The sequence below is a fragment of the Cricetulus griseus genome, assembly GCF_003668045.3.
Source record: "Cricetulus griseus strain 17A/GY chromosome 1 unlocalized genomic scaffold, alternate assembly CriGri-PICRH-1.0 chr1_0, whole genome shotgun sequence".
NCBI lineage: Eukaryota > Metazoa > Chordata > Mammalia > Rodentia > Cricetidae > Cricetulus > Cricetulus griseus.
The window spans coordinates 142,824,019-142,846,744 of record NW_023276806.1 but is presented as its reverse complement, the minus strand read 5'-3'; positions in this window follow the sequence as shown (position 1 = coordinate 142,846,744).

The window sequence follows — 22,726 nt, the reverse complement described above, 5'->3', positions numbered from 1 at the left end:
GTTATAATTACAGTTTTGCTTCCCTCTAATCCTCCCAGTTCCTCTTTACCTACCTCCTCTTTAATCTCAATCTATTCTTCTTCTGTCTGTTTGTAGAAAGCAAACCATGTTCTAAGTGATAATAAATAATATAACATAATAAAATAAAACAAAATGATCAAATGTGAATAGGATAAAAAAACAAACAGAAGGAAAAGAGCCAAAGAAAAGGTACAAGAAACAGATATAGAAGCAGAGACATTTGCATATTCAGGGATCCCATAAAACACAAAAACCAAAAATATTCACAAAACCTGATATGAAAGTATGAGACAGGAATCCTCCAAAGATGCCATTGAGTTTCTTTTGTTGTTGTTGGCTATCTACTTCTGGGCATAAGGACTATCCATAGTAAGACTCCTTTGGAGAAAACTAATTTTCCATTTGTAAGTGGTCGCCAATGAAAGACAGCTTCTGGATTATGCATTTGCCTACTTTTCCTTTCATCCCTAATACCCTGTCTGTTACAGAAGTAGAGGACATGTGCATCTGCCTCATATTTTGTGAGTACATTATATAGCATCAGTCCTGCTATGTTTAGAAAGCCTTGCCTCCTTGGTGTCCTTTATCCTTCCTGGCACTTACTCTCTTTCTGTCTCCTCTTCCACAAGTTTCCCCACTCTGTGAAAGAAAGGATTTGATGAAAACATTTTATTTATGGTTGATTGTTCTAAGGTTTCTCACTCTGCACATTTTCTGGCTATTTGTTCCCACTTGCTGCAGGAAGAAGTTTCTCTAGTGACAGTTGGGCAAGGCATTGATCAAGGAGTACAGTAGAATGTCATTTTGTTGCTGTTTCTTTTGTAGTATTTGAATTTCCTTTAGGGCCTTGGGCTATCTAGTTTCCAGTTCCTGGTCACCCAAGCAGCATCTGGCATGGGTTCCATCTATGGCCTTAAGTCAAATAAGATAATTTTGGTCATTCTCAGAAGTGTTTTGCCACCACCGCACTAGTGTATCTTCAGGCTGAACACATTTATAGATTGAATGGTTTGTAGCTATGGTAATCCTTACTTTTTTCCTTTAGTAGCCTCCAGAGTACCTTCTGGTACCACTACCAGAAACACTAGCATTTCAAATAGCCTCAAAATATATCTCAGGATGACTGTAACAGAGCAAGTGAAAGACCTGTATGCTAATAACTTAAAACACTGAATTTAAAAATCGAATAAAATGTCAAAGGATGGGAAGAGCTCCCCTGCTCATGGATTGGTAAGATTAATATATAAAAATGACAACCCTACCAAAAGCACTAATAATCAATACAATCCCTAAAAAATTCTAATACAACTTTTCACAGATCCTGAAAAGACTCCAAATGGATCAAAGACTTGATTGTAAGACAAGATACTCTGAATCTGATAAAAAAAAAAAATGGGAATAATCTTGAGCTCATTACACAGGGAAAGACTTCTTGAACAGAACACCATTAGTAAAGGTAGTATGGCCAGCAATTAATAAATGGGACCTAATGAATTTAAATCCTTCTACATGCCACAGTATGACATTATTAGGGTAAAACAGCAGGATACCTATTGGGAAACTATTGGTGCAAGGATGTCTTTATTCAGATAAACATCAGCCAAACACAAGCCTGAGAGAGAGTGCCCCCAGCCAGCAGGCTAGGGAGCCCAGAAAGAGAGTGCTCCCATGTCTGTCCTCTCCTTAAGAATTCGACAAGGTCATCCTAAACCTCCCCTGACCACGCCCTCATGAGCTTAGTCAAGCATACCTGTAGTGGCTCCTAGGAGGTGGGGGGCTACAATGTCTCCCTACAGGAATATATATATATATATATATATATATATATATATATATAATATATTATATATATATATATATATATTATATATATTTCCAACCCCACATTGGATAGAGGGCTAATATTCAAAATATATAAAGAACTAAAATCCTGAATATCAAGAAAGCAAATAACTGAATTGAAAATGGAGAACAGATATAAAGAGAGAATTCTCAAAACAGGAAACTCAAATGGCTGAGAAACATTTAAAGAAATGTTTAACATCATTAGCTATCAGAGAGATGAAAACCAAAATGACTTTGACACTTTATATTACACCTATCAGAATGGTGATGATCAATAAAACAAATGAAAGCTCATGTTGCTGAGGATGTGGAGTAATGGAAACACATTTATTTTTGTTGGGTGTCCAAACTCATACAGCCACTATGGAAATCAGTCAAGATTCAGGGCTACCATCATTGGGCATATACTCAAAAGATGCTTCATTCTAAAATAGAGACACTTGTTCAAACATGCTCATTGCTACTCTCTTCATAATAGCCAGAACTTAAAACAACCTAGATGTCTGACAATGCATAAAGAAAATGTAATACATTACACAATGGAATATTGTTCCACCTTAGAAATGTCATGATGAAATTTGCAAATGGCTAGAACTAGAAAAAAATCATCTTTAGTGAGGAAATCCTGACCCAGAAAGACAAATATAGTATGTATTCATTTATATGTGGATATTAGCTGCTAAGTCAAAATAAGCAGGCTTCAATTTGTAGGACCACAGAGGTTAGGTATAAAATAAAGGGCTAAAGGAGAGGGACACATTTCCCTTGGAATGGGAAATAGAATATATCAGTATGAAGTATGAAATGAATATGGTTATGTACTGGAATTAGATGATCAAATGGGGAAGTGGAGAGAAGGAGAGGATGAGGGAGGAAATATGGGAGGGGCAGACTAAATTAAGGGTCATTTGATGGATCTTATGAAAATCTAATAAAGGAGATACTTCCTGAATTTATATGCAAATGAGGATAATCTAAATGAATTCACTAAGTAATGGGGGAGACAGGGTCCAACTGTCCATCTCACACCACCAAATAAAGCATCAGCAAAAGGAGTAAGTTGCATGTAAATGAGTTGTTGAACATACAGGTTCTATGGGAACCCTCAAACAACCCAGGCTAAGGCAAAAGTGATAGGATCTCCACTAACTTACTGCAAGCACTGTTCCTGAAAATAAAACCCATGTAACCCCCTTAAATATTAAGTTGAACTGGTACCTACTTAGAGATTTTGCCTCTACTGGATAGTGTTCCTTTTCATATTTTTCATTTTGATCATTGTTCTATTCATGTTTCACTTTAAATATTTTTCATGTAGTTCAAGTAAGTGTTTCAATTTGTCTGCCAATGCATTCCTGTCATTTGTTTGAATCCTTGCATTAATACATTTTCCCTTGTCATATTTCTTTTGCTTCTTGCTAAATCCTCTCTCTTCATTCCCCCCCCCCCCCGTTTGCCTGTCTCTCTCTCTGTCTGTCTCCCAGCTAAGTCCAGCTAATGCTGACCAAATATGCACAGACATGGTATGTCCAATGGAGCATACCAAACTTGTTGCCATATTTTCTTTAAGTAATAATTCTAACCCAGCAACTATGAAGTACAAATAGCCGATCAGTATTGGGTTAGTACAAAGATCAGCTTTTCTAACCGTCTTTGCATTTTGGCAGGCTTGATTTTGCACAGGTGTTGTACAGGAAACTACAGCTGCTCTGAGTTCATGAATGTCATTCCCATGTCATACACAGAAGACATTTCACTACACGTCCTACCATCCTCCAGCTATATATTCATTCCTTTCCCTCTTTGTCCTCAATATTTCCAGAAACTTAGTGGTTATATAGTTAATATAAATGTCCCATTTGGGGATAACCTTTGAGACTCTTATTTTCAGCACAATTTGACAGGTTAATACTTCTCACAATTGACTGCTATCCATTGCAAAAAGAAGCTTTGCTGATCAAGGTTGAGAGCATCTTAGGTCTATGTGTATAAAATTAAATATTTAGAAGGCACTTTGACAGCATGAACATCTATCAAAATAACAGTAGTAGATTCTACACTAGGGCCTGTGAACTCCATTTCCCTACATTAAAAAACAAACAAACAAACAAAAAACCCAAGGATTACATTGCCAGCCATAAAATTAAATTCTGTGGATCATGGTTCAAACCCAATCAGAAAGTGGTTTAGTTAGTCTATAATAGTCTTCTAAATAGCACATTGCATACATATCATGACTTTGTGTCTGGACCTTGTTCTCTTCATTAATGAATGTTCAACTTCTGATGATTGGGCCCTTAATGACCTAGTGATCTATTTGTCACTTTTGAGATTTGCTTACTGTAATTTTTTTACATATCCTGAGAAGCCCTGATTATATACATAGTTTCTCTACTCATGTTCAGGCATTTTTGTGTGTTTCATAGAATTCACCTAATGTTCAGTAGAATTTATAGCTTGTTGAGTTATTGGAATCCACAATGCTTGATATCATGAGTTCTGTTCTGTTCATAGGTCTCAGTTACCCAGCCTTGAGGTGTTTCAGTCTACATACATTCCTTTTAGAATCCATGATGGTTAATTTTATGTAAGTTATTTAGGTAGAACATCCAACTATGTAATTAATTGTTTATGTATGTATTGCATGATGTGGTTTGTATTCATAGTTAACTTTAAGAATACTTTTGATATTGTGAGTGATCCTCAGGCAGTCAGGTTAAATGGGGTTAGACACAAACTATGGTTTTCTGGAAAGGAAGAAATTATATAATAATTTCAGCATCAACTCCTGATTAAAATTTCATATTAACACACAATTAAATTTGGTTATCTCTATCATATATCATCTATTTGTCATTTATCTATCTGTCTGCCTATCTATCATCAATGTCTATGTAATCTATAATCTATCAATCTATCATCTCTATCTATCTATCATCTATCTAATTTGTCAGCTATCATCACCTATCATCCATTCATCATCTCTGTCTCATAACTCTTTCTCTCTGAATTTCTTTTCTGAAAGCTCTAGATGTCATAGTGTCATCAATTATAAAATCTAGTCTCCAGATCTTCCATTAAAAGTGATCCTCAAACTCCAGGATACTTCTTGTGTAGTATGAGTACAATTTAATTCTAAGAGAATCTTAGGTTTGCTCTCCTTTTTTTTAAATGCTCACAGCACTACATTGTTGCCCAATGAGTTACTGCATATTATTTTCCTTGTATTTATTAATATATCCAGTTTATTTTTAAAAAGGAATATGGAATTCAAATTTATTCAATTACGTACCAAAAATTGTCTTTGATCTCTAATATTATAAAAAGTCAGTCATTTAAGGCTCTCCACTTTCAAATTATGTTTACAATATTACTTTCAAGTCAAAAGCAACAACTGTTGCTTTTACTAAGCCTGGATCAGAAACATCTCATAGATGTTTATTTGTCTCTGATTTCATGGTGGTGTATTTTCAGAGAGAAGCCTCTGGGCTCTGGCCTCAGCTACTGTACAATCAGCATCACCTCTCCTTGTATCCTGCAGTTTGGAATGTCTGAATGAATCAAGTGTCTAGTGAAAGTCTAATCCAGTGTTCATTTGATATGTTATGCTGTATTTGCTCAGAAACATGTTCTTTGGGAATCTATAGAAAATATAAGTGATAGACCTTTCAACTCTGCCTGGTGACTATGGATGCATCATATGGTCGTTTATATTTTTTATTGAATTGGCTCATCAGTGCATGGGAAGGTTGAAAAAAATAACTGCCCTTCTCTGAGCCTAGTGTGATAATTCCCATTACCTTTTCTTATTGGCACTTTTCTGGGCTAATAAGTTTATTTGGTACTTTTATTCCTTTGCACATATACTCATGTGTCTGTTCTTTTATTGATTCATTTCAGGTCCAGTATAACTGGAAAATTACTCCTTTCACGGCATTAACTTTCTATATTATTTGTTTTCCATTTCAGTAAATGTGTGATGGATAGAAGACTGAGTTTCCTCTGTTATGTAATAATGATTGAGTTGCATATCATGGACAAATAGGAAATGTTGTATATAAAAGGATCTAATAGAAGCACCTTTCCTTGTTCAAAAACACCGTGTCTCCCATTTTATGCCCATTTCATGCAATTTCTCAACTCTCAATTTAGCTTTTCCTGGTGGGAGTCATCATTACTTGCTTTTGGCAAGCAGCAAAATTGCAATGTGGTCATTTGGTTTTTCCTGTTCCCTTTATCCCACATTTTTCTCAGTCACCCCTATAGTAAGATGGTTGGAAAGCTTTTTGTTTGGTTTGCACTCTTTAGTTCTATTCTTTTCTGCTTCTGAAGTATTATATGCCTTGTATTCTTGTTGGTTCCCATGTGCCAAGTTTGTGTCTGTGTATGTTAGATCTCTGCATTTGTTCTCAGTTATAACTAGAGCAGGTGTGGCTTGATTGGTTCATTTTAAGTTGTGAATACTAAGGTAACTGTGCCTATTTCTAATAATTTGGCTGATACCGTAGCAAAATAATAAAACATACAGGGTGTGGTTCATCATTAGATAATACTTTGTTTACTTTTAGATTGGATTTATGTTGCCAGAAAGCCAATGTTAAAGCTACAAAGATAATTACCCAAAAGATATTTCATATACCCTCCTCAGTACCTTGTATAGTGAATGACAGTAGCTCTTCAATTAATGTTTGAATTCAGTCAATGAGGTAATTTGTACCATTTTCAATAATATGTTGTGTATCTTGTATAGAGATATTAATATATTATCATATATTAAGTAAAATATTACATAATTAGAATTATGGTATTTCCATTTGTCTTTATCATACTTTTCACGTTGTGGACACTTTCATAAATGAAAATATGAAGCTATTTTTCCTAAAGTCTTGCCAAATTCAAATCAGAACTTCTGTATATAATGCTTAAAATAAGCATCTCCCGGGGTGATTTCATTTTCATAGTCATTTTCTGACTACATAAGGATCAAATAACATTTTTAAAGTGTAGTGTAAATTTTGTGTTCAAGTAAACTACTATGAAATGATCAGGATCAATGTTCCTTTCTGGGTATAAAATGTACATTTAGCTAATTTATAACAAGCCTTCTCATTCCACAAAACAATATGCTTGGCTATCTCTTTTTCCAATTTTACGACAAGATATTGGAAAGCTTTTTCTTAAAAAAGTTTGTAATCATTTTTGTTATTGTTTAGGCAGTCAAAATTCTTCTTTGATTATGATGGAAGCAGATACAGTGATTCACAGCCAAGCATTCGGTTGAGTTCCTGGCGATCAGTTGAAGAGAGGAAGGAGGGATCATATGAACAAGAGGGTCAAGACCATGAAGGGGAAAAACAAGAAACATCCGACCCAAGCTAGTGGACTATGGACTGACAGTTGGGGAACCTCCATGGGACTGAACTAGACTCTCTGAATGTGGGTGAAAGTTAAATGCCTTGATCTGTTGGCAGGTAGGGGCTGACAGTGGCACCAGGACCTAACCAGAGGCATGAGCTGGCTTTTTAGAACACATTCCCTATGGTAGGATACCTTGCTCAGCCTAAATACAAGGGGGAGGGGCTTGGTCCTGGCACAACTTGGTATGCCAGATTTTATAGACTCCCTAAGGAAGGCCTTAACCCCTATGAGTAATGAATTGGGGGTATTGGAAGGGAGAGGTAAGGGGAGAAGGGGAGGAAGGAGGAACTGAAATTGTTATGTATTTTTTAAATAAAAAAGAAAAAGAATATTTTCATAAGAAGATTATTCTTCATGTTAAGAGAAAAATATTCCTTTCTTTTACTTATTCCCCAAAGAAAGCAATAGCATGGATTGGTAATGTATGATTATAAAATAATAAACTTTCTAAAAGAATGTTATGAATCAGAAAAGTAACTTACATATTATTGTACTGTCTTTAAATGCGTAGTTGAAAGCTTCTATTTAGCCCTTGACATCCTGTGATTTTTCTACACCCTGCTCTCTCACCTCTGCCTGCTGTATTCTCTTATAAATCATAAGTACTAAATATTAATTACAAATTCTGACACCTTTGAATCTATGATATTTAGATGTTTCTTTTTAACCTTCATGTGACTTTTTTGTTAGATGCCTTAGGTCATAATTTTTGAGCATACTGATTTCCAGGGTATAGGTCTTGCTTTCTGACCAGCATTTTTTCCCAAGAGATTTTTTTTTCATTAGTTCAAATTTGGGCAAGGCTGCTTCACATGTCAATCCCTGCTCCCTCTCCCTCCCCTCCTCCCCCACCCACAGCAACCTCCCACCCCATCCCTCCTCTCCTCCCCAAGGAGGGTAAGTCCCTCCATGGGGTATCCCCAAAGTCTGTCATATCATCAGGGTCTAGGCCCTCTACCCATGTGTCCAGACTGAGTGAGCATCCCTCCATGTTCAGATCTGACTAGCATTTTTATATTATACCCATATTTCCAAATGTTCATCATGTTTTAAAAGCTTGACCATGAATTCCTGCAATTTATCCATTGCATATTTAAATTTTCTAATTAACTATCTATGAACGATTTTTCTCTTTACAGATGTTGCATCCGTTTTTTAGGATATAGGGTTGGTAATTGCTCTTGATACCTTTTTTATTAGCTTGCTAAAATAATTAAAATAAAAAATGTGGCAGACAAAATAAGCAAGTAGTTTATCATGTTGTATCTCAATTTGTTGAATTTAAGCACATTAAAAGTTCTCAGCTTTTTTCCCTTATAAAATGACTTGGTCAATTAGGTTATTCCTAAGGGTTTTAAGTTTTTTTTGTTTTGTTTTGTTTTATTTTTTCGAGACAGGGTTTCTCTGTGTTCCTTTGGAGCCTATCCTGGCACTCTCCCTAGAGACCAGGCTGGCCTCGAACTCACAGAGACCCACCTGCTTTGATGAGATGAAAAATGATTCAATTAGGCTACATAGATATTCAGTGGTAGAGCAAGAAAAAACTGAGCTCGGTTGTACTAACAATAGATGCATTGTCTTTCCACATTGCATTATACTGTTTGTCCAGCCACATGTAATCATTCTCTATGTCTACCTCAAGCATGTCTATCACATATGTCATGGGAAGACATGTTAGTCACTGAGTTGAAACAAGCTGGCTTTTTATGTGTCAGGGAAATTTATTCTGACAAATATATCCTATTGTCCATTAACTTTTTCAACTTCCATAATAGTAATCTAGATCTCTAATATTGGATACTACTTTACTTTACTTCACAAACTCAGAAATTTTCCTATTTTTTCAGTAATGTCCTCACTATTCACCTGCTTTCTTAGATCAGATCATAATTCTCTTTAAATTCTATTATTATATTAGATGTGTGTCACTTAACAGTAGGAAAAATATGAGATAGTATCAACAGATATATTCATCACTCTACAAAATCACAGATAATGGTATACAAACATTAACAGTATAGACCATGAGGCATCTAGGTGAGATGGTATATTTATTCTCTTAGGCATCAAGGCCGGATCTCATAAGCTATTGATTCTAAACTACAAACGTTTGCATCATATCCCTGTACTAGATATTATTGATTATTGGAAAACAATGGTGTTTTGTATCTAATCATCAAAAAACAGAAAATGTTGTGTAAAAGAAAGTATGATACATCTATATAGAGAATTTGCCCTAGGTATTGCAAGTGGATGTAGATGATTGAATGGTAAGAGAATTTTCATGCCTGGCATATCACTATAAATTATTCTAGACTTTAGAAGCATTGTGCTAAGTACTAGTACAGTAACTAATCCCAATTTGCAATGATTTTTTTTTTGCTTCACAAACTTTGTATAGCTTTTTAACTCTTTTTAAATTTGTTTTTATTTGAATTAGAAACAAGATTGTTTTACATGTCAATCCCAGTTCCCTCTTCCTCCCCTCCTCCCTTGCCCCCCCCAACTAACACCCTACATATTCCATAACGTTTCTTCTCCCCAGGGAGGACGAGGCCTTCCATAGGGGTCTTCAGAGTTTGTCATAACCTATGGGATAGGGCCTAGGCCCATCCCCACATGTCTAGGCTCAGGAAGTATCCTCTATGTGGAATGGGCTGCCAAAGTCCTTTCCTATGCTAGGTGTAAGTACAGATCTACTACAGGGGCCCCATAGATTTCCGAGGTCTCCTCACTGATACCCACATTCATGGGGTCTGGATCAGTTCCATGATGGTTTCCCAGCTATCAGTCTGGGGACCAAGAACTCTCCCTTGTTCAGGTCAGCTGTTTCTGTGGGTTTCACCAGCCTGGACCACTTTGCTCATCACTCCTCTTTCTCTGCCACTGGATTCCAGTTCAGTGCAGTGCTTAGCTGTGGGTGTATACTTCTACTTCTACCAGCTGCTGGATGAATGCTATAGGATGGCATATAAGTCAGTCATCAATCTCATTATCAGGGGAGGGCATTTAAGGTAGCCTCTCCTCTGTTGTTTAGATTGTTAGCTGGTGTCATTTTGTAGATCTCCAGACATTTCCCTAGTGCCTGATTTCTTTTTAAACCTATAATGCCTTGCTCTATTATGGTATCTCTTATCTTGCTTTCCTGTATTCTTCCCCCAACTCAACCTTCCAGCTCCCTCCAGTCCTCCTCACCCCTCCTCTTCTCCCCTTCTCATTCTCCTAGCTCCCTCTCACCTCCCACCATGCTCCCAATTTTTTTCAGCAGGTCTTGTCCCTTTTCCCTTCTCTGGGGGCACATGCATGTCTCTCTTAGACTCTTCCTTGATTACTAGCTTCTCTGGCAGTGTGGGTTGTAGGCTAGTAATCATTTGCTCTATGACTAAAATCCATATATTAGTGAGTACATACCATGTTTATCTTTTTGTGACTGGGTTACCTCACTCAGGATGATTTCTTCTAGTTCCATCCATTTGCCTGGCAATTTCAAGATTCCATTGTTTTTTTTCTTCCCTGCTGAGTAGTACTCCATTGGGTAAATGTACCACATTTTCTCTATCCATTCTTCAGTTCAGGGGCATCTAGGATGCTTCCAGGTTCTGGCTATTACAAATAGTGCTGTGATGAACATCGTTGAACAGATGTCTTTGTTGTATGAATGTGCTTCTTTTGGGTATATGCCTAAGAGTGGAATTGCTAGATCTTGTGGTAGACTGATTCTCATTTTCCTGAGGAGTCACCATACTGATTTCCAAAGTGCCTGTATGAGTTGGCACTCCCACCAGCAGTGGAGGAGTGTTCCCCTTTCTCCACATCCTCTCCAGCATAAACTGCCATTGGTGTTTTTGATATTAGCCATTCTGACAGGAGGAAGATGTTATCTCAGAGTTGTTTTGATTTGCATTTCCCTGATGGTTAAGGATATTGAATACTTTCTTATGTGTCTTTCAGCCATTTTAGATTCCTCTATTGAGAATTGTCTATTTAGGTCTGTACCCTACTTTTTAATTGGATTGTTTGGTGTTTTGAAGACTAGCTTCTTGAGTTCTTTGTAAATTTTGGATATCAGCTCTCTGTCAGTTGTGGGGTTGGTGAAGATCTTTTCCCAACAGTCTGGCTGCTGTTTTGTCTTTCTGAGTGTGACCTTTGCCTTACAGAAGCTTCTTAGTTTGAGGAGGTCCCATTTATTAATTGTTGATCTCAGTATATGTGCTACTGGTATAATGTTCAGGAAGTTGTCTCCTGTACCAATTTGTTCAAGGGTATTTTCTACTTTTTCTTCTAAGAGGTTCAGTGTAGCTGGATTTAAGTTGAGATCTTTGATCCATTTGGACTTAAGTTTTATGCATGGCAATAGACATGGATCTATCTGCAGTATTTTACATGCCAGCATCAAGTAATGACAGCCCATTTGTTGAAGATTCTTTCTTTATTCCATTGTATAACTTTAGATTCTTAGTAAAAAAAAATCAGTTGTTCGTAAATGTGTGGATTAATATCAGAGTTTTCAACTCAATTCCATTGGTCTACCTATCTATTTTTGTGCCAATACCAAGCTGTTTTCAGGACAATAGCTCAATAATGGAGATTGAAGTCAGGGACAGTGATGCCTCTGGAAGTTCTTTTATTGTACAGGGTTGTTTTGGCTATCCTGGGTCCTTTGTTTTTCCATCTAAAACAATTAAATTGAGAATTGTTTTTTCAAGGTCTGTGAAGACTTTTGCTTGGATTTTGATGGAGATTACATTGAATCTGTAGTTTGCTTTTGGCAAGATTGCCAAAATTACTGTGTTGCTCCTACCTATCCAACAATATGTGAGATCCTTCCATTTTCTGGTATCTTCTTTAATTTCTTTCTTTAAAGACACAACATTATTATGATACAGGTCTTTCACTTTTTTGGTTAGCATTATCCCAAGGTATTTTATGTTGTTTTTGGCAATTGTAAAGGATGATGTTCCTCTGATTTCTTTTCAGTGTATTAATCATTGGTATATAGTAGGGCTACTGACTTTTTTTAGTTAATCTTGTATCCTGACACTTGCTGAAGGTGTTTGTCATCTGTAGGAGTTCCCTGGTAGATTTTTTTGGGTCACTTATGTAGACTCCAATATCATCTGCAAATAGTGAAAGCTTGACATCTTCCTGTTTATTTTTGAATCCTCTTGATCTCCTTGTGTGGTCTTATTGCTCTAGCTAGATCTTTAAGGACAATATTGAAGAGATATGGAGAGAGTGGACAGCCTTGTCTTGTTCCTGATTTTAGGGGAAACACATTGAGTTTCTCTCCATTTATTTTGATGTTGGCTGTTATCTTGCTGTATATTGCTTTTATTATTTAGGTATGTTCCTGCTCTTCCTGATCTCTCCAAAGTCTTTATCATAAAATGGTGTTGGATTTTGTGTAAGCCTTTTTCAGCATCTAGTGAGATGATCATGTGGTTTTCCTTTCTCAGTCTGTTTATATAGTGTATTACATTGATGGCTTTTCATATGTTGAACCATCCTTGCATCCGTGGGATGAAGCCTACTTGATCATGATGGATGATTTCTCTGCTGTGTTCTTGGATTCAATTTGCCAGTATTTTATTGAGTATGTTTGCATCAATGTTCATGAGGGTATTAGTTAGTAATTCTCTTTCTTTTTATTTTTTTATTTTTTTATTTTTAATAATTCTCTTTCTTAGTTGTGTCTTTGTGTGGCTTGGGTATCAAGGTTATTGAACCCTTGTAAATAGAGCTTGTCAATGACCCTTCTACTTCTATTGTGTGGAATACTATGAGGAGAATTGGTATTAGCTCTTCTTTGAATTTCTGGTAGAATTCTGCAATGAAGACATCTGGCTCTGGGCTTTTTTTTTTAGTTGGGAGATTTTGATGACTGCTTCTATTTCATTAGGGTTTATAGATCTATTTAAATTGCTTATCTGTTCTTGATTTAATTTTGGTAAGTGAAATCCATCCAGAAAATTGTGAATTTCCTTTAGATTTTCAAATTTTGAGGAAAGCAGGTTTTTAAATTATAACCTGATGATTCTCTGGATTTTCTCAGTGTTTGTTGTTATGTCGTTCTTTTCATTTTTGATTTTATTAATTTGCATGTTCACTCTCTGCCATTTGGTAAGTCTGGATAAAGGTTTGTCTATCTTGTTGATTTTCTGGAAGAACCAACCCTTCATTATATATTCATCATATTGTTTTCCTAATTTGCAATTTATTGATTTCAGCCCTCAATTTGATTATTTCCTGGTGTCTACTCTTCTGGAGTGAGTTGGCCTCTTTGTGTGCTAGAGCTTTCTGTTGTGCTGTTAATTCTCTAGTGTGAGTATTCTGTTTCTTCATGTGGGTACTTAGTGCTATGAACTTTCCTCTTAGTACTGCTTTCAAAGTGTCCCATAAGTTTGGGTATGTTGTGTCCCCATTCTCATTGAATTCTAGGAAATCTTTAATTTCTTTTTTATTTTTTCCTCTACCCTGGGATGGTGCACTTGGGCATTATTCAGTTTCCATGAATTTGTAGGTTTTCTGCTGTTTGTGTTGTGGTTGAATTCTAACTGTAATTTATTGTGCTCTGATAAGATACAGGGGGTTATTTTAATTATTTTGTAGTTGTTGAGGTTTGTTATGTTGCCCAGGATGTGGTCAATTTTAGAGAAGTTTCCATGTGGCGCTGAGAAGAAGGTATATTCTTTTGTGTTTGGATGGAATGCTCTGTAGATATCTGTTAAGACCAATTGTGTCATAACTTCTATTAGTTCCTTTGTTTCTGTGTTAAGTTTCTGTCTGATGTTCCTTTCTAGTGGTGAGAGAGGGGTGGTGAAGTCTCCCATTGCAAGTGTGAGATGTTTTATGTGTGATTTTTTTTTTTTAGTTATGTTTCTTTTATGAACTTGTATGCCTTTGTATTTGGGGCATAGTTGCTCAGAATTGAGACTTCCTCTTGATGGATTTCTCCTGTGATGAGTATGAAGTGACCTCCTTCATCTCTTTTGATTGATTTTAGTTTAAAGTGTAATTTATTAGATATTAGTTTTTGCCACCCCCGCTTGTTTCTTGGGTCCATTTGATTGGAAAATCTTTTCTCACCCCTTTACTCTGAGATAACATCTGTCTTTGAAGTTGAGGTGTGTTTCTTGTATGCATCAGAAGGATGAATTCTGTCTTCTAATCCATTCTGCCAGCCTGTTTCATTTTATAGGTGAGGGATATTTTATAGTATTGAGGGATATTAATGACCATTAATTGTTCATTCTTGTTTGTTTTGGATTTGGTGGTGGTGGTGGAATTGTGTGTGGATTTCCATCTCATTTTTCTTTGGCTGTTGGCAAAGTGAGATTATCTATTGCCTATGTTTTTCTGGTTGTTGTTAACTTTGCTGGGTTGGAGTTTTCCTTCTAGAACTTTCTGTAGTGCTGGATCAGTAGTTATATATTGTTTAAATCTGGTTTTGTCATGGAATATCTTGTTTTCTCCATCTATATTGATTGAAAGCTTTGCTGGGTATAGCAGTGTGGGTTGGCATCCTTGGAGCTCTTAGTGTAGGTAGAATATCTATCCAGGGCCTTCTGTCTTTCAGCGTTTCCATGGAAAATTTAGGTGTAATTCTGATAGATTTGCCTTTATATGTTACTTGGACTTTTTCCTTTACTGTTCTTAATATTCTTTTTTATTCTTTATTTTTGGTGTTTTTTTCAACATTATGTGACTAGGAGACCTTTTTCTGTTGTCCACTCTATTTAGTGTTCTGTTGGCTTCTTTTACTTTCATTGGTATGTCTTTCTTTAGGTTGGGAAAGTTTTCTTGTATGATTTTGTTGAATATGTTTTCTGTACCTTTGAGTTGGATTTCTTCACCTTCTTCTATACCTATTATTCTTATGTTTAGTCTTTCCATGGTGTCCCATATTACCTGGATATTTTGTGTTAGGGGTTTGTTGGACTTAAGATTTTCTTTGGTTGATGAGTCTATTTCGCCTAGAGTATCTTTAACTCCTGAGATTCTCTCTTCTATCTCTTGTATTCTGTTGGTCATGCTTGCATCTGTAGTTTTTGTTTGTTTACTCAACTTCACTATTCCCAGCCTTCCCTCAGTTTGTGTTTTCTTTATTGTTTCCATTTCAGTTTTCAGATCTTGAACTGTCTGAATTGTTTCCTTCAGCTGTTTGATTATATTTTCTTGGCTTTCCTTAAGAGACTTGTTGATTTCTAGTATTTTTTTTCTTCCATGTCTTTAAGGGATTTTTCTCGTATCCTCTTTGAGAACCTCTATTATTTTCTCTAAGATTTTTTTAAGATCATTCTCTTCTGCATCATCTGTGTTGTGATGTTCAGGTCTTGATGGTGTAGGGTACCTAGACTCTGGTGATGTCACATTGGTTTTTCTGTTATTGAATGTGTTTTTATATTGTCTTCTTCCCATCCTTTCTTCCATTGGCTTTAGAAGGAATCTCTTCATCTCCTGAACATCACAACACAGAACCAAGGTTCCCTTCCGGTAGGTGCAAACATCTCCAATACTCTGATGCCTCTCTTCTTCCTAGTCCTGTGGATGGAGGCAGGACTGGTACCGGGGCCTTGGCTGTCTCTTGGTGTGTTGAATTCTGCCCAATTGGGATCCACTGTGAGAAGGCCTCCCTCCTCTGGCCCCAGGTGTCCCTGAGCAGGGCAGAGGAAGAAGGGCCAGAAACAGCCCCCAACCCACCCAGTCCGGTGAATGGAGGCAGGATTGGCACTGTGGATCTGGAAGTCTCTAGGTGTGTTGGATCCTGCTGAACTGGGATCTGCCATGAGCAGAACCAGGCCTCTGGTGACCCCGAGCAGGGCAGAAGAAGAAGTGCCAGAAATAGCCCCACGCGCCTACTCAGTCCACTGGATAGAGCTTTTTTAACTCTTTTGTAATGGCAATCATGGTTTTATTTTTATGTGTTCTGTACTTCTCTATTTTTAATGTATTCTTTAATATTTTTCTTTAAAGCTAAATCACCACCACACACATTGACCTAAGTCTACACAGAGAAAGAATCATCACTGTCTGCTACAGCCACAGATTCCTACAGAAAAATTTTAAACACAGCCTAGGTTGCACATAATAGTAATCCTAGATTTGAAGTCTGCATCGGACAGATAGAGAATTCCAGTCTAGCCCTGGCTACAGAGTAAAATCTTGTCTATAAGGAAGCAATCACAAAACACAAAAGTAAATGTCTTCAGGGATAAATACATGGCCTGAGATGCCAACTTCTGATGACAGTCCCTCCCTCTTGATTATTTGCTAGAAGAACAGCCTGAGGCTATATTATGGTTAGCATCTATCTATCTGTCTGTCTGTCTGTCTGTCTGTCTGTCTGTCTGTCTGTCTGTCTATCTATCTATCTATCTTCTATCTAATATCTATTTCTTTTACATTCAGTTTTTTTTTACCTTCCTCCTTTCCTCCCAGTCCCCACTCACCTCCCCTCTGCCCCCCTCATCCACTCCTCCATTTCTATTCAGAAAAAGGCAAGCCTGCTATGGATATCACTTTTAGAAAATGTAAGTTGAAGGAACTCATGCTTCTATGTATTGATGATGAAATAATTATAACAATGAAAAAGCTTACCTGATTGTTATTGTAAAGCATTATATAGTGTTCATTATTGGCTGTGCTAAGCTCTCATGCAGTTTGTAGCTTTGTTTCATGCTGATTTTAGGTTTGTTTTCACCAGCAATACCAAAGATTTGTGAGGCATGCATTATGTTCTAACATTTGATGTGAGGATAACTACATTTTGTTCAGCTGCATTATATATTTTTTGGAATGCCTGTCATATATGCAGCTTGTTGATAGTTTAAATGACAATATGAGGCACATGACTATCTGATTCACACACTCATGATTCTATCTGTATGCCTGTATTCCCTCATTCAGCTCAACATGTAGAAGGCTCTAATATTGGCTTTCTTTATATCTCTGCTTAGATTGCTGAACCTTGTAGAGTAAGCTCTTCACCAGCAAGTAGATCAATAGGACTATTCATTTATAATCATCAGCATCACTGGCCCTTTGACCACCTGTGTAATCAATGACTTAAAATAATTTCTCAGCTTTGTAAAATTTCCTGTTCCTCTCACCATGCTCTGCATGCTCAGCAGAAGCTCACATTTTTCTCTTCAGATAGGAAGAGAGACATATATATCACAAAGGAATCATCTCAAACTCCCACCCCAAGTCCCTATGCCAGTGTCAATTTTCACTTTGCCTTTCATGTCTTCACAGCACTGTAGCCAATATTTCTGTCAGAACTGAATCTCTATTTTCACTGAGATTATCTCACTCTGCTTCCCTCCAGCTCTTTTTATTCCTAAGTTTCTTGTTACCTGTATCATGCATATTTGAAACACTAACATGGGAAAACCATCTCTTGAGGATCCAAGCTTCCCTAATGGATCCATTCCTTTCATGGTGTGGTTCCATATAGAAGTTTCCAAAATCTTTGGTTTCTGTGTTATAAACTATGGTTTGTCTGAATTTTCCCCCACCCAGGTAAATTCCACCAAAGAATTTGCAGTCAGAGTTTGTTTGCTCATCCTCTCACTGATTCATTTCATCTTTATCTTTTTCTCTTCAAATTTGAATCCACGTTTTTAATTTTTAAAATTTTTTTTGTGGTTGGTATACTTTTAATATTTTTTATTTATTTAAAAGTTGTTTTACGTACCAACCACAGTTCCCCCTCCCTCCTGTCCTCCACACACACATCCCTCTCGCCATTCTCCCGTACCAACCCCCATCCACTCCTTAGTAAGGGTAAGGCCTTCCATAGGGAGTCAACAAAGTCTGGTATATCAAGTTGAGGCAGGACCAAGCCCCTCCCCACTGTGTTGAGGTTGAACAAGGTATCCCACCATAGGGAATGAACTCTAAAAAGCCAGTTCATGCACTGGGGCTAAATCTTTGTCCCACTGCCAGTGGCCCCACAGACTGCCCAAGCTACAGAACTATTATCCACATTCAGAGGTTCTAATTCGGTCCTTTGCAGGTTCCCCAGCTATCAGCCTTTAGTCTGTGAGCTCCTTCTAGCTTGGGTCAGCTGTCTCTGTGGGTTTCCCCATCATGATCTTGACCCCTTTGCTCAAGAGCTTAAGTGAGAAGTTTTATTAGAAAGGAGAGGGAAGGCTTCCACTTAAAGGGGTCATTTGAAGCTGGGCTACCAAGGTACTGCCTGAGTGCATTCTGCCAGGTGACAGGGGCAGGCCAGCATAAGTTCTATGATGACAGTTAGTGTGATCACCATCTGATTACAGGGGAGGCCAATTCAGTCACTGTCTCCACTATTGCTAGGAGTCTTAGATTGGGTCATCCTGGGATTATCCCTAGCACTAGATTTCTCCCTAACCTCACATTTTGTTGAATTGTCCTCACCTTTTTAATTGTTCTCATCTCCTTTTTAAAATTTTTTCCTTCATAACAGAGCCTGCATGCATAAATGCAGGTTTATTACTTCATCAAACTACATCCCCTCCCTTATTTATACAACCTTAAACTAAAAATGAATAAATAGACAGATAAGGCAACCCCAAATCTATCAAGATACAGTAGTCTTACAAATTTCAAGTTCTTCTAAGTCAAGTGCTTGTTCACTCACTAACCTATAGGTCATTCTTTGCCATAATAAGGAAGAATTATATAATACATAATTCAAAATGCATGTAGCAGCTCAATTCTTTTTTTTATTGTACCTCCTCTCTCAGGATTTTTTTCTTCATGGTGTACACAGTCACTCTAATAAAAATGATAGACATGTATTCGACTTATTCATATTCATTTTCTTCATTCCTATATATCCAGCTGCTCCTCCACTTCCTCAAGCTTATAAGGACTTCAGCAACATTGAAGGCTCACTCATTTAAACAAGCATTTTGTTGTGAGAGATGGACAAAGTTCTGACTTTGTGACATAAATTAAGGATGCTTAATTGCGCTCTCAATTCCAATTTCATGACAGATAAGATGGAAATTAGCTCAGTAAATTATTTTAGATCTTGGTAATTTGGCATATGTCTGATATGGAGCATACCTAATCTAAATGCGCATTGGCTCCTCTTTTTAATGTTATGTATTAGGGCTCCTTAGACAGTATTTTGGCTTTCATTTAATGTCTGTTTTCCCAATATTTTACCCATCACTTAGTTTCTAGGTCATAGACTCTTAGAGTTTTCATCTTTCTCAGATTTAACACCTTGAACTGGGCTGATCTTCTTTGCATTGTTCTCACTACATTGTATTTATTTGTGAACCATTCCTGTGATGCAGTAAATCATTTTTAGTTTCAGATTGGGTCTCAAATTATCACCAGTCTGATTTGTTAAAGTATCAGTACATGCAAATTTTACACAGATAGGATTTATTGGAATATGTTTTTTTTTTGTTTCTTTCTTTTGGCATGGGTTATCCTGACAACATATGATCTGTCACTACTATCTTTTCACATAATTTAACTATTTCAAATATCAGAAAATAGCACCATCTTAAACTTCTATTGATTTGGCTTGTCCCCTAGTTTTAGTCTTTCAACTGCAGTTAGATGATTCCTCTTTCAGTATGTATTCTGAGAGCTCCACACAAGGGTAGTTGAATGAAGACATGGAATTTGTGTATGTGTGTGTGTGTGTGTGAGCACTGTGATCTTCTGTGTATGTATATATAAACTGTGAGTTTCTCTGCATGTTTGTGAGAGAACAGTATGTTCTTTTGTGTGTGTTTGTCAACTGTGTGTTCCTCTGAATGTATGTATGTATGAATGTATGTATGTATGTATCTGTATGTGAACTGTATGTTCTCTCTGTGTATGTAATGTGAACTGAGTCACTCTGCCTGTGAGTTTGTATGTGTTTATATATGAATCAGATTTTCTCCTGTCTCCATGTGTGAATTGTGTGCCCCTGAATGTGTGAGTGAATTGCATAGTCCTCTACATGGCTCTCTGTGTGTGGAGAGTGTATTGCTGTGTGTATGGGAACTGTGCCATTTTCCATGTGTGTGTGGGGGTGAACTATGTATGTGTTTATCTGTTGATGTGGGTCTGTGAACTGTATGTTCCTGTGCCTCTCCGTACACTCTATCAGATCCTTGTTAAATGTTTACATGGAGTCTGAAGCTTCCTTTGTCATTCACTTGACAACAAATTTGCAGAACATAGCTTTGAATTTTGAAGAGGTACAGCTTATCACATTTCCCCTGTACATGTACATTTTTAATGTCAAGTGTGAGAATTCTTCATCTTGCCCTAGACTCCAGAAATCCCCTTTTCTGAGTTCTCTGCTTTGTTCCATGTTAAAAACTGTTCAATGCTCTACTTGATCACCATAGCTATACATTAGCCCTTAATATTGGTATGCAGTAGAATTCTTTGTTCTTCATTAGTTTTTGTTTATATTGTTCACAAGATTTTTGATACAAAAGTAATAGATGAAGGAACTCTTGTAAAAAAATTCAAATGGCAACAGACTCATTTACTACTTGGGAGAAATTTGTTTGGCTAACTTTTGGAGAAAAGCTTCCTCTTCAGTCATGGGAGAGGGTGTATATTGGTTTCCAAAATGTGTGTCCTCCCTGAAGGACTTGAGATTTATACATCTGGATACCCATATTGGCTCAGGCACTAAATACTTTGCATATTTTAACTGGAAAAATCCAGGGCAGAACTTTGGCTATGCGTGGGATTTTCATCTTTCTGTTGTGATGTGTACTGACAGTGCCCTGTTGCACTAGTTTCATCCCTGAGACTTGTAATGGCCCAGACCCAATCCTTCATATGCTGTAATTGAAGCTTTGAAACATTTTGAAACCCAGGCTTTTGTGTAGATTATTCCCAGCGAGTTAGAGAGAGGATTTGCCTTACTTCCACATCTTTGTTTCCCCTGGCTTCAAAATCCTTGTGGTAAGCTGATGTTGTCCACACAAATTTGGAGATAAAGTGATTAAGCAGGCATGCCCATGAGCTATTGCTTCCATGAGCATATGAAATAGTCTACCCAGGAAATTCTTGGTGCTGGAAAGGCAGGCATCTCATCTGTCTTTAGCTAATTCCAAACTGCAAGTGTTTCTTATAGCCTAGGGGAGCACAAAATGTCCCGCTGCAGATCATATTCAAATCTCTTGAGCAGAGAGATTGCTTTGCATCAAGGGATTCTACATTCAAGAATAGGCAGCATTTTGCACAGTGGCCACTTTGTAGAAACAGCGCTCCCCATGGTAGTAATTTTGAGATATTTTAATGAAAAAATCCCACTTAATTTCAAATATATTTCACAGCTGCATCGTATGACTTGACAAACAGCATACAAAGACATAGGGAGAGCACACATAAGATCTAAAGCGGACAGAAAGGTAAAAAGAAGGAACTTGTATCTTAATTATTTCTGTGAAGTTCCTTGTGGGTAGAAAGATGCATGAAATATAATCAACTTGACTCACATTGCCCAGAATGGAATATTAGCAAAAATGATGACAGTAGAATAGGCTATGTAACATGGATTGTTAGCTGTCCAGAGTCTTGTCTCCAACATTTTCCTCCAGAAACCACAGTATCTAGTGGTGACTAGTGTGATCATAGTATCTTTTCTCATTGAACACAGAAGAGCCCAGATGATGCAATTAGGAGGAATAACGACTATTAATAAGCACCTATTAGAATTGTGGGTTAGTGTTTGTGTGTGTGTGTGTGGGGGGGGCTCATATCCTAAGCTGAGTGGTATGATCCACTCATTTTCAAAAGAGCTTGAAACCGAGAAGTATAAAAATGTTTAAAGTTGCCTGATATATGTGGAGTATGAGACAAGCCATTCTACAATGATAGAAACAAAGGCAGGATTCATCATATACATTTTTCAGAGTTAAATCCTATCATAAGTTTTACTTTGGTGGAGTGTGTTGAAGTATTTCTCAAAACCCTCACATTCTTTGATGATTATCGTAATTCCATCCTTCCCTATCTTGTTTCCTCTCTTCTTCCTTCCCTTTTCTCTGCCCTACTCCTTCATCCTTCCTTCCTACTCTTCGTCCTTAGTGTGCATGGAAACTTTATTGATTACCTCACATATTCATCTTTTCCATTGTGGTCATGTGGCCCAGATTTTAAAATCTCTACTCTAGATATTTTGGAATTTAAATTTCTCCAAAATAATATAAGCCATCTTTCTGTTTAGTCTTATATTCTCACACACTTTTCTTCCATTCAAATACCATTCTAACCTCATTGGTGACTATGGTCACCCTCCACTAAACAAAATAAACAAAGCAGTTCCTTATTATTTTTCAACAGTTTATTTTATACTTAAATACCATATCTGTATGAATCCCCCCCCCTCATTGTGTGTGTATGGGTGTGTGTGTGTGTGTGTGTGTGTGTGTGTGTGTGTGTGTATCTGAGGCCTGGGAGCTCCACAACCATGGACTGATGATCA